At 36.4% G+C, this 12,055-nt stretch overlaps 1 long non-coding RNA gene across 1 annotated transcript; it reads right to left on the reverse strand.

Annotated features, from left to right (window-relative positions):
- Nucleotides 1-268: 268 nt before the first annotated feature.
- Nucleotides 269-613, reverse strand: LOC149677913 (uncharacterized). Its single transcript, XR_016366440.1, has 2 exons — nucleotides 479-613; nucleotides 269-408 (listed from the first exon to the last, which is right to left on the reverse strand). It is a non-coding gene; the product is annotated as an uncharacterized LOC149677913 (long non-coding RNA).
- Nucleotides 614-12,055: the final 11,442 nt, after the last annotated feature.

Below are 12,055 nucleotides of genomic sequence, written 5' to 3' on the forward strand. Positions count from 1 at the left end.
GTTAAACTAACAACTGAACCTAGATTAAATATTGTGAGTTATACTTCATTGACGGCCTTGGAATATATTTACCACTATCAATAGAGTTCTTTCTACGACTAGATATTTGATCTCTCAATATCTTTTTAGTTCTTTTGCACGTCACTGGCGTTAAACTTACATTATCATCTGAAGAATAATATATTACTAAATATGTGTCTAAGAATCCCCACCGGGCTCAAAAGCATTTGGTTTTAGTAATTATACAACATACCACAATGGAAGATGATACCACTTTCGCTTGGACCTGCAAACTCAATATAAGAGCCATGATTGGAGCTGGGACTTTTGAGGGGAGATACTGGACTATGTACTGGAATAAGATTTTCGTCAAATTTATTTGGGATTGCGTTCCAAACTAACGTACGCCTAGATGTAATAAACTCAATTTGAAGGCTGTGTAATAAAAGAACTACTAATTTAAAGTTATTTCTCATACCTTGGTTTTAATGATAGGAACTGGTCCTGTTTAAAATGTACGCTACAAACTTTATACTTCTTCTTATAAACAAAATCAACTCCTCTTTCCAATAGATCAATTCGACCAGCGTTTTCCAAACACTGTTTACATCTTTTAACATACCAAGGCTTATTTAGTTTAGAGCCCTAAAATACATATCCAATCTTACCTTTATTTATCCTTTGGGTAGTTGAAAAAGGAAATGTCTTTATTCGATTTTCCATGTGAATTTGAACATTACGTAAATGAACAACGAGAACCCCCGTAATAGGTCCACTTACTAGGGTCCCCCGCCATCCCGTTAATAAACCCACCCTTTTCACCAAAAGAAATAAATTAAATAAGGACGCCGCCATATTTGTTTTCAGTATGACAGCTAGGGGCGCTGTGGTATGCAGGGCTACCGGTCCCCTTTCTAAAAAAGGGCTGAGTCGGCCTTCCATACTTTCTTCCATGGTAAAGGCCCGTTCGCAAAGGCGCTTTTAGCTGACGCTGATTGCTGAGAGAGTAGGCGGACTTCGCTCTCGGCGTCTTCTATGACTGTTCTCAAAAGAGCTTAGGTGGGCTTCATACGGGCGTACGCTGGTAAGAGAGGCTGATTGTCGGAATCAGCCTCGATCTATCGGTGCTAGATATATAGTTGATCAGCGTTATTTTTTGTCGTCTGCTAAAACACACAGAAGCGAACTTTTCGTGCTTGTGCGAGTGACATGTCTCTAAAATAAAAAAGAAGCCGAAAAGGTTTTAAAAGCTGAACAGAGAGCGAAATATATTGATAATTTTGGTTTAGATCTTTTTCCTTTTCAACAATAAAAGCAAAACTTAAACTCGATTTCTATCTTCTCACAATTCTGATTTAAATCTTATATTTTTGAACATGCCCTATATTATCCTATAATTTCATGAACGGTTCTAAATTATCCGATATTTTTGACTATGTCGAAGTTTTCCTATGATGTAGCATCAAATTTATCAATATTTAACTCTTTTATCGCGCTCACATTTGACTAGACACCGAAATTGCGGAGCTTTCTTTGCTTGCTCAGATTTAATTTATATTTTAATTAGGTTCCTCTTATCAAAGTATAGTATTTTTTCTTATGAGATTTTTCTACATGATTTAGGCCTAAATAAATCTATATAAAATCATTTTTATTCCAATATTTGCCTAAAAAAACACAGTTTTTCTCCTATAAAATTCTATTTGTCATGAAAGGAATTTGAAGTTTTAACTGGGCTCCCTGTGTTCGTCCTCTATATTTTTGACGCCAGTGATTAGATTCAGAAATCAGTGCGACCAAACCAACGTTTCTGTGAACGAATTCGCGGAAACTGAAGCTGATGGCGTAAAGCAGACGCTTATCGAGTAAATTGCAAGCGGGAACTGCACTCTGTTCTATCAGCAATCAGCTTGCGCTAAAAGCGCCTTTGCGAATGGGCCTTTAGATGTTCTGCCGACTCCAGTTTTTCCAAAACAGCGCTGACTTTAATATTCTCCTTTACCCGTTCAACAACATTTGACGTCACTATGACGTCTAGAGCCCATCAACCAAACAGAGATTTTCGTTATTGAACGTACCCGAAGATTTTTTAAACTGGACATTAGGCCAGTCACCCTCCTGACTTAGAATAAATAAACTGGTCCGTGACCATTGACCAGAGCACGTCGTCCACTAAACTAAAGCAGTCGATAATTAAAATAGTAGAATTTTAACGTGTGGACTCTGGTTACCCTTGAAGTTTCTTAGTAGTCTCGTAGACCCTGACCCACCCAGCAAACGCAAATACGTCTGTGGGCCTAACCATGGATATATCGTAGGAACAAAGGGTATGTCCCTAGGAAGTTTCTATATCCCAGATATTCAAACATGGGATGGTCCTGGGACAGTAAGATGTCCTCATTCCCTATGACCAACGTAGCTCCCGTGTATATATTTTTGAATTTCATTAGGCCATCCAAGAGATGTGTATTGTTTATCCCCAATATATCCAAGATGTTCCAGGGACAGCCGTATCTCTTTAATGCCTATGCCCCATGTCGCTTCAGTTGATATCTCTGCAGATTTTTGTAGGCCGTCCTAGAGATGTGTATTGTTTATCCCCAGTATATCCCTGAAGCATCCACACGATGTTCCTAGGCCAGTCATATGTCCTTAATCCCTATGTCCTACGTGGCTCCCGTGTATATATTTTCAGATATTTGTACGATATCCTAGAGATGTGTACTGTTTATCCCCAATATATCCCTGAAACATGTCCAAGATGTTCCTGCTCTCATCCCAAGGATATTAAGTGGGAATTTGGTTGGACATTAAATGATATCGTTTTGTTTTGTGCTTAAAAAGACGTGAAATAAATGGAATAGCATGGTTTCTTTTTATTTCAATGGCAGGCAATCTATACAAAATTATTGAAACTTATGCGAAGAAATAAATCATTTGACTTGAAAGGAAGGAGTTTTAGCTGCATTAATTTCATTTCAATAAAGTTAGGCCTTTTTCTTATCCAAACTTCCTTGAGCATGACGAAGTCTTGATTTGATACTGTCTTCCACGTCTTTCTTCGTGCATTGAAAATTGTCGGCTGACATAATTGCCGCTATATTATTGAAAATAATACATATTAAACATAAATTTGGTCTGGCCGAGCCTATAATTTTTTTAGCCATGTGCAAAACTTCCGGCATGACTCAAATAAAAAAGAAGACAATCAAGGCTCGCACATCAGATCGAATGGCGACAGCATTTCTTATTTAAACTCACCAATAATTTGTGTTGTGAGCATGAAATGTTTGAACATTTGTTTCGATTTTCGACCCTCCCAATTAAAAAATACCAGGACTTCATCGGTCAAAATATGTAAAAATATTCGCTTTACAAACCTTCGCGAAGTAACCGCTAGAAGGTGCAGAGAAAGAGCCACCTTGCTGCTTTCCATTTATGAGAATGAAGACTCCAAAAATATAAAGAATCGGGAACTGAGGAGGAAATCGCTCAAAGAGAACAGCTTTTGCAAGAGCTCAAAGAACTAAAGGAAGAAGCGATATCCGCTTCAAGTAACTTGCTGAAAAATGTCCAGCTTCAAAAAAAGCTGAAGAAGCTAATGCCAAGGGCGTTGAGATAAGGAAAGCTGCACACTTCTCCCAACACATTCCAAATTGTATAACAAATGTAAAATGATTCTTATTCTATTAATAAACGAGTCTTTGTTTATTAGCTACTGATGAAGAAACAAGCCCAACGGGCTTATTCTAAAACGGCACGAGGAGATATGTTTTAACATATTAAGGACAAGGCCTTCAAAAACTTTGAAATAAAAAACAGGGAACTAGAAATTAGAGAGAGAGAGCTTAATTTAAAAGAAAGGGAGCTGGATTTAAAAGAAAGAAGAGAATAACTTGAAAATAAACATAGGTAAGAAAGATACCAGTTGGAGAGAAAGGAGCGAGTGATGATGAATGAAATATTACAGAAACTGACTGACAATTTATGAATTAATAAACCTCATTTTTCAACACTGTTTTAATGGAAATTAATTAGTTCTTATTCTCACACAAATACATTCCCAAAGAAACTCACCTCATACAAAATAACAGTGCAATTAATTTACTAGAAATTAAAATCACCGTTAGAGCACGCTGTGGAATATTTGAATCCAATATAGCATTGCAATTTACTTAAAATAAATCCCAATCAAACTCACCTTTAGAACATTCCCACAAAAATTTATGATACAATTTATTTATTAGAAACGAATTCCAATTAAACTGACTGCATGGAAATTGTTTGCAATATTTGCATCCAAATTAACTCTGCAATTTTTTTGAAACTAATCCCCCTTCTTTTTCCACTCGATCCGAGATTACTTTTAGAGAGGCCGGAGAGAGAGATTATTTTGACTGCCGAGGAGCTAGTTATTTATAAAACTCATCTTCTTTTGCCTCTCAAAAAATATCGTTCAACCAGAAACATGAGCCGAAGGTATGACAGTTGTAATTAATTAAGATTCCCAGACTGAATAAACAAACACGCTGAAATCACAAGTCAACACCAGCGTTGAGACCATTGGATCAAGATTCCCAACAGAAAAGCTGCAAAAACATTATAAAAATAAGCCTGACTAAACTCACTACTTACCCCCTGAAACAATGATTACCTATCAAAATAGGCGCATTAGGAAAACAATTACAAGACCAAGAGATGCTCTCATGATGCATTCCAAATACTCCAGGTATTTTAATGCTTATCATACTCAAAGTAGTGTTTTACCGTTGGTGGATCTAGCCCAAAATATGAAGATAATGTGCTCCCATATAAGCATGTATGTACATTTGTCAAAATGGTACCTACAATGCAGTAGGTTCCATCTGGTAAAATCGGATGACGAATCCGATGTGGATAGAACGTACCATCACCTTAAACAAAAGAATAAAAACGTCGTCATGATATTTAATTTTTAATATAAATATAAATTAGATTGTTAAATCAATTCTTACCTCTAAATCCCGGAAGGAAAATACTGGAAGATCATCTCTTCCCTGTAATGGCCCCAGGTTGGCCGTAAATCTAAGGTCGGCTTTTATTTCTTCCCCAACGGCAGAACTCGTAGCCATTTTCTATATTAAATTGTTCTTTAACTCGAAAATCTTATTCAGGAATGATGGTTCTTGAAGGAAGGAACGATACTTTTATACCGTATCACTAGAACGAAGAAATAAGTATAGTATAGAATATATGGAATCTGAAAGAATTCAAACTCACCTACGACAACACCCCATAATCCTTATTGAGATATTTTAGTTTCAATGGAAAGCGGTAAGTTTCTTATCACTAGTATCTTACTTGGTCAAATAGGATATTTAAATATACCATAAACTCATAATCGGTGTTTTCTACGAAAGATCACGTACGACTTATTTTCATAAAAAATCAGATATACATTAAAAACCGAAGAAATGACTATCCATTATTAATTACCACACAACGATTAGTCTCGGAGTGTCATATCATTGCACAGTACCTTCTTCTAATAGTCCGTCCTGCTCTATAACTCGCTGAGCCAGCACAAAAGCAATTTGTTTTAGTTTTTCTATGTCCATCGTGTTAACTTCATCCTTTAACGAAAAATGTTAGTTTTCACCATCAGTTTAGTAGCATATACGATCTGTGTAGTTATCTTATACAATATCGTAATGGGGTAAAAAACGTACTTTTCCATAGCATCTCATTCTTCGTGCGAAGATTTTGTTTTGTCTCTTCCTCCCTATATTCTTAATGATCCAATGCCTTGGTTATTTTCTTACTTTTTTTTTGCTGGCGGCTCATCTATTGGCGATTTTTTACTTTTTTTTTCTACAATATAATATATATACAAGATCATAGACTTGATCTTATAAACTGATTATACTATGTACTCACCAGCTGCACGGTTTCCTTAGTAACTTGTATTTCACGGCTAGTTTTCGAACCATCATTGATTATTGTAACGGAACCATTAAAACTAATATTTTAACACTGTAAGGTTTTAGCCCCGATAGTACCACAAGTGCAAAAATTAGTGCAATCTTTCTCGTTTTTACTCTTGCGCTCTTTAGAGCAGCGAAAGTATTGTTCTGACCCTTGCTGGAACGCTGGGCGCCTTTTCCCCCTTTTTTCGGGTGCGCGTTCGGATATTTCCAGCTAAATAAATATTTTGAATTTCAAATTTCCCGCGAATTTTTGACTCGAAATTCATTCGTAGTTCACGTAACCACGTTACACCTCATAGGTGGCGTAACGTATTTAATTTCAATTGAAATTATCTTCCCGTCGGTTCCGGGCCTCGAACCTGCGATGTCCCAATCCATACGAGACGCCAGTGAAGGCGCCCGCGCGTGCTACCACGAAGCCACGCTTGCTTAGTATAAAACCCGAGTTAAGTTAGACTGTAGAGTAGAGAGAGGTAGAATTATGTGGATCCCCACCCACCCACCCTCCCCTCCCCGACGCGCGCCAACCAGCTGCAGCTGCATTTTGTAAGTGGGAGAGGAGAGAGAGTAGAGAGAATGACTGCCTAGCGCGTGGCAATAACTTTTAGCAATGTGATTTAAATCAATGAAACCTACTCATTTAAAGTTAAATAATTATAATTAGCTAATATGATTATTATATTTAAAAAGATATTATTTAAGTAATAAATTTAACGATAGTTGTTGAGAGATTCAATAGAGGGCAACATGAGATGTCATAAATACTAGTTTGTTTTGGTTTTTTGTTGTCTCTCTGCCTCCAGCTGCCTCCTATTGCAAGGTCCAAGGCTTAACGGATGATCTATGATTAGATAGTTTAATTAATCAGGTGTTTAAATGTAACTTAATCCCGGCGATACCATTAATGACAAACGCAATCAACATACTCATGGTTAAATTAAAGTTAATTAAATTGAATTGCTCAAAGATAATTATAAAATTAAATCAACAACTCAACTATCTGCTCAACGATAATTTGGCTAGTTTTTGTCAGTTTTGCTGTTTATTTAAACGTAATTAAACAATGGTTAAATATTGCAGCGTGTATGGGTGTAAAAATAATGCCACAATGAGTGGTGTCCGCTTTCACCAATTTCGAAACAATGGGATATAGCTTTAAAATTGGGTAAACCACACACCAAGTCCATGGTTGTCTGCTCCCTTCATTTTAAAGAAGAGGATTACCCGCCCTCAACCGAAATATGAACAGTCAGGTATGTTTTAAGCGTACAATATTAATTTAAAACCCATTATAATAAGAGTTATTATTGTAGATAAGTTAAGTTACCCTCCCAGACTTGGACCTTTGAATGTTCCTTCCAAAAAACTCCTGTTAAGGAAACATGATCAACAAAAGTTCAAGGCTAATGGGAGCTTGGAAAGACTGAAAAAAAGGAATCAGCTCTCACAATCTCCAACTTTGCATGCAAGTGAAACAGCTGAAATAAATGGACCAGCAGATGCAGAAATTCTAGATGAAAGATTGGGGATTGATGCTGTTCAACAAACTACCGAGGAAACTACGACCGACAAATGCACCACTCCAAACCCCAATGATAAATCAGGGTTGCCACGGGTCAGGGAGAACCTGGAAAAGTTAGGGAATTTGAAAATGGGCCAAAAAGGTCAGGGAAAAGTCAGGGAATTTGAAAAATTTCAGCAAAGTCAGGAAAAAATCAGGGAATTTTATTTTAGTAGGTAAAATTTCTGGGGATAAGTCTTAATTGAAAGAGTAATGAAAGTTTCTTCTCATCCTCTCTTAACACAGAAAACTCTAGAGCAATCTTAAAAAATGTCGAGAATTGTTTTTGTAAAGTTAATGCTCTCTAAAGAAATCTCTCAGACTGTTATTTATAGTTAAAATTTTTCTTAATCATTTTGGCGAAAATGTTTCTTAATCATTTTGGCGAAAATGTTTCTTAATCATTTTGGCGAAAATGTTTCTTAATCATTTTGGTGTGAAAAATACATTGGAAAACTTAAATGTAGAGACTTTATTTAATTAAAAGCACTTAAAACGTGCTGTAAACATTTACACTTTCGGCCTAAAAGGCAGGGAAAATATCAGAAAAAGGTCAGGAAAACCTGGAAAAGTCAGGGAATTTGGTTTTGAATATTCCGTGGCAACCCTGTAAATGCATTATGGTCAACACCTTGGAAAATCATATATGTTATGTTAATGCTTCTAATGGAATATTGAATGCCACCTCTATAATTTCATTAACAGGATTACAAAGTACTGGTCTATTTGATGCGATCATTAAAAATATTAACAGTAAATTCATACCCCTTTTTCATGGACAAATAAGGTAGAGGAAGCATGGGCCAAGAATGGGGGAAACTACGAGTCTCGAGATAGGGTATTTTTGACACTCATGAAACTAAAACTTGGCATTTGATTTCATTCACCGCTCATCAGCTTTGTTTGGAATAAGTAAAGTTCAGACCTGAAATCATTTTAAATTAACTCTTACGCAGTTCCCAAGCTTGTTAAAACCCGTGAAAAAAAAATGCAAATAAATAATGAACCCAAGACTCCTGAAATTTTGTAAAACAATTTTATTTAATAAATTTGTAAGATTCTATCACATTTTAAGGAACTTAAAATATCACTTCAGCCTTATTTGCGCCATTACATTCCGTCCTTTTTATTCCATTTCAAATAATTTGGAATGTAGTAATTAAAATAAGCAAAAAACCTTTTAAAATAAGTAATTTATAATCTTGGTAAAAGATTGTTAATAAATTTTTGGTCGTTAGGCACATATATAACAAAACAGTCATCTTCCAGTTTAGAATAAATTACATAATGACAACTTTGAAGTCCTAAAAGGGCCAAACTAAGTTGCACTTGCCCATAATACATTAGTTAGGGTTTCAAAGAAAATGTTCCGTCCTTCTTGATTATTTAAGGAGTTTTCTTGAGGACTGTTTCTAAGTTTCCTTTTTCACCAATGACTGGACACTTCATTTCGACCAAATTATCGTTGACTAGACCGTCAGGGGAACACCCCAAGAATCGATAAGAAGGGTTGACTTCAAAACCAATCTTCGTTACTTTTAAATTACTTTTTTTAAAGCAAGAAGAGTTTTTTCGTTTATAATTCCATACTGTGTGAATTCAATTGCCTTTAAGTTTGACTGAAGAGCTTTTCGAATTTTTTCAGTAGGATCTTTTGGAAAATATGTGTAATACTCGTAGCAATTTTGACAAGAGAGAGAGCAACAGGTACTAAACAAAACGAAAACAGTATCACCAATTTTTATACTCATGTTATGACCAAGGCTTAAGAGTTTACATAACTAATCTGGTTAATATTAAGGTGATTAGGTGTTCAACACTTACCATTTTTGAAAATATTCTCTTCTGAAAATTGTGGTTCATGCATTGCAAGAAATTTCGAGCACTAATTTTCATTTGGGACTGAATTATCAAACAAACAAATGCTACAGGTCTTAGGCCTGCCATTTTTGTTTCCCCTAGATCAAGCTTTGCGTTTTCTCCGCACGGTGGTTGCACTAGTGAAACTTTTCGTTCTAGGCTGGGAATCTGGCAGCCCTGAACTAGGGAAATTTTGGTCCGAAAAGGGAATTTTTAAGAGTTAGAAAGAGAAATTTAATTTTTCCCACCTGGCATCACTGCTTTGAAGTTCCTTTCCTTTGTTCTCTTGCGAACATAGAGATACAAGAGGAACAGTTGAATTTTCAGCTTTGATTCGGGTTCAATGGAAGCGCCCCTTCGCGTGTGTGATAGGGTGAGTTGCTTGTAGTGCCATCTACATGCGGCAAGGTAAACTAAAATATTACTAACCCCATGTTAACACTCGACGTTAAGCAGCTTTGAGCGCGGTCAGTACTTGGGAGGGAGACACCGCGGGTTCAAATCCCGCCGGGGACGTTTTATATTTAATTAATTTTTATTAATTTCCGTATTAATTAATGTAAGGAAAAGTGTTTGTAAAATAAAGAGATATTTATTAACAGAGATTTAAATATTTGCAAGATGAAACATTACGGTATTTATTTTTTGTTCAGATTGAATAAATCCTTCGCTCGCCGATAGGGGCGCCACGTATCAAAAACCCTATCACACACGCGAAGGGGTGGGATGGAAATTTTCGTAACAGAATGTCACGAGACCCCCCTCGCAATAGTTTTTCTAGGTTCTTAAAAGTGTTCTAATGTCTATGCTTGCGAACTCTGCGTTTAACTCCCTTATCCCTGGTTTAACTGCTTTTTGTGAATGCCAATTAGCCATATGCCTGATCAGCGTACAGAGGGCATAGCGGCAAAAATTGGAACTATCATAAGGATGAGCTTAGAGTAGTGGCACTCTATTTTAACTCCCTATAGAGCATAATAAGTCAAACCCTCGGAGATGCCATTACTCCATTTTTAGCGAATCGCGGAAACGAGCTAAGAGCAGAAAAACGTATTTTATAAATTTTACACCTGTAAAATCTTTTAAAAAACACTTGGAACTTGTATTTCTACTTACTTTCGAGGAAATACCACCGTTTTCTGAAGGTAAGAGTCTTTTTTTATACATTTATTAGTAATACCTAAAAACATTTAAGGCGAGCTAAGCCTTGGTCATGGCCATAATGTAGACAGTGGTGGTCAAATTCGGGAAATTGGGGGTATGCTAGATTCTCTTTCGAAAATTGTAACCCTTGGTTTCAACAAGCCGGCCTCATATTCATAGAACGAGAATGATAGTCGGGAGATTTTACATTCTCATTCGCAAAACTACGAAAGAGACGGTGGGGGAATGAAAAAACCATTTTTCCCCCTGGAAGAGAAATCGCCCGAGCGTTTCTTTCCCCTCCCGCGGAACTAGAATAAGAAGGGACTATCTAAGCATTCTACCTTGAGGAGAGGCGGCGGCTATGGAGCCTATAGAGATTGAGTGAAAAAATTATTCGCGAAGGAGTCCTTCTTCACTCGTTTAAAACATTCTCATTCCCCCCTCTCTCCCTCCTCGTTCTTGGAAAGCATGCCTAGGAACGAAATACGTTCAATCCCAATATTTTTTCCCCACGCGAAAAGCCGCAAGGCCACTAGATGGCGGTATAGTCTATATTCGTTTTCGGGGAAGGTCCAGTTAGAACTTTTTGTATTTTATTTAAATTCCTTAGCCAACCTTTCGCTACGTCATCCCCTCGTAAGTCTATCTAGGACTTCGTTGCATGACGTCGAGAATGGATTTTTTTTTAGTATTTTGAGAACTTGCAGGCTAATAGCAACAATCATTTTTAATTATCTTGTGGGTTTAACTGTTTTACAATTTTTAATTGGAGAATGTTTCTTCTGTATTTTGATAATTTTGAATCGCATTTGGGATTCATCCACGATGAATGTGAGACATTATTTGGTTTGCCAATACGGGGGCTATTATGGCGTATACTTTTTGCGTATGAGTTAAAGCTGAATTTATAGCGTTGACAAATAAAAACAGATGATCAAAGAAATTTGCATCTTAGTGTTGCGCAATTTCCCGGGGACCCCCACAACCAGCATTCCCCTCCGATAGAAACCCCTTGGGGGCGCCTATGAGGGGTAGTCGGGCGTCGCGATTGGTAATTTAAATTCGGTTTGTCTGTCGAAGGATGCATCCGCGCCATATTTGAATTTTATATTAAGTAAATTAATTCAAATGTATCAATTTTGAAACTGGAAACTATATTTCTTGGAAATTAAGTTTGAATATTATAATTTTTTTTTTGATTTATTTCGTCCATAACTTTGAAAACAATGTCGACGCTTGTATGTGCTGCCATATACATTTATAATTTTTTACTTTAAATATTACAATTCATATGGAGAAAAATAACTAAAGTTACATATAAATGGTTTGTTTTGAAATACAAGTGAAGATAAAAATAAAATTAAAGTTATATAACCCTAAATAAAAATATACACAGCAAATGATATCCTGTGAACGCATGTAAAGCATCTCCTAGAGATGAACCCTAATAAAAATATGCTGATAATGTGGATAGATTAGATGTTTATAAGATGAGATGTGCGTGAGTCTATGTTAGAAGCAT

Source organism: Phalangium opilio, unplaced genomic scaffold (assembly GCF_054372755.1).
Source record: "Phalangium opilio isolate 3A_F unplaced genomic scaffold, DU_Popi_V2 ptg000043l_1, whole genome shotgun sequence".
NCBI classification, from domain to species: Eukaryota; Metazoa; Arthropoda; class Arachnida; order Opiliones; family Phalangiidae; genus Phalangium; species Phalangium opilio.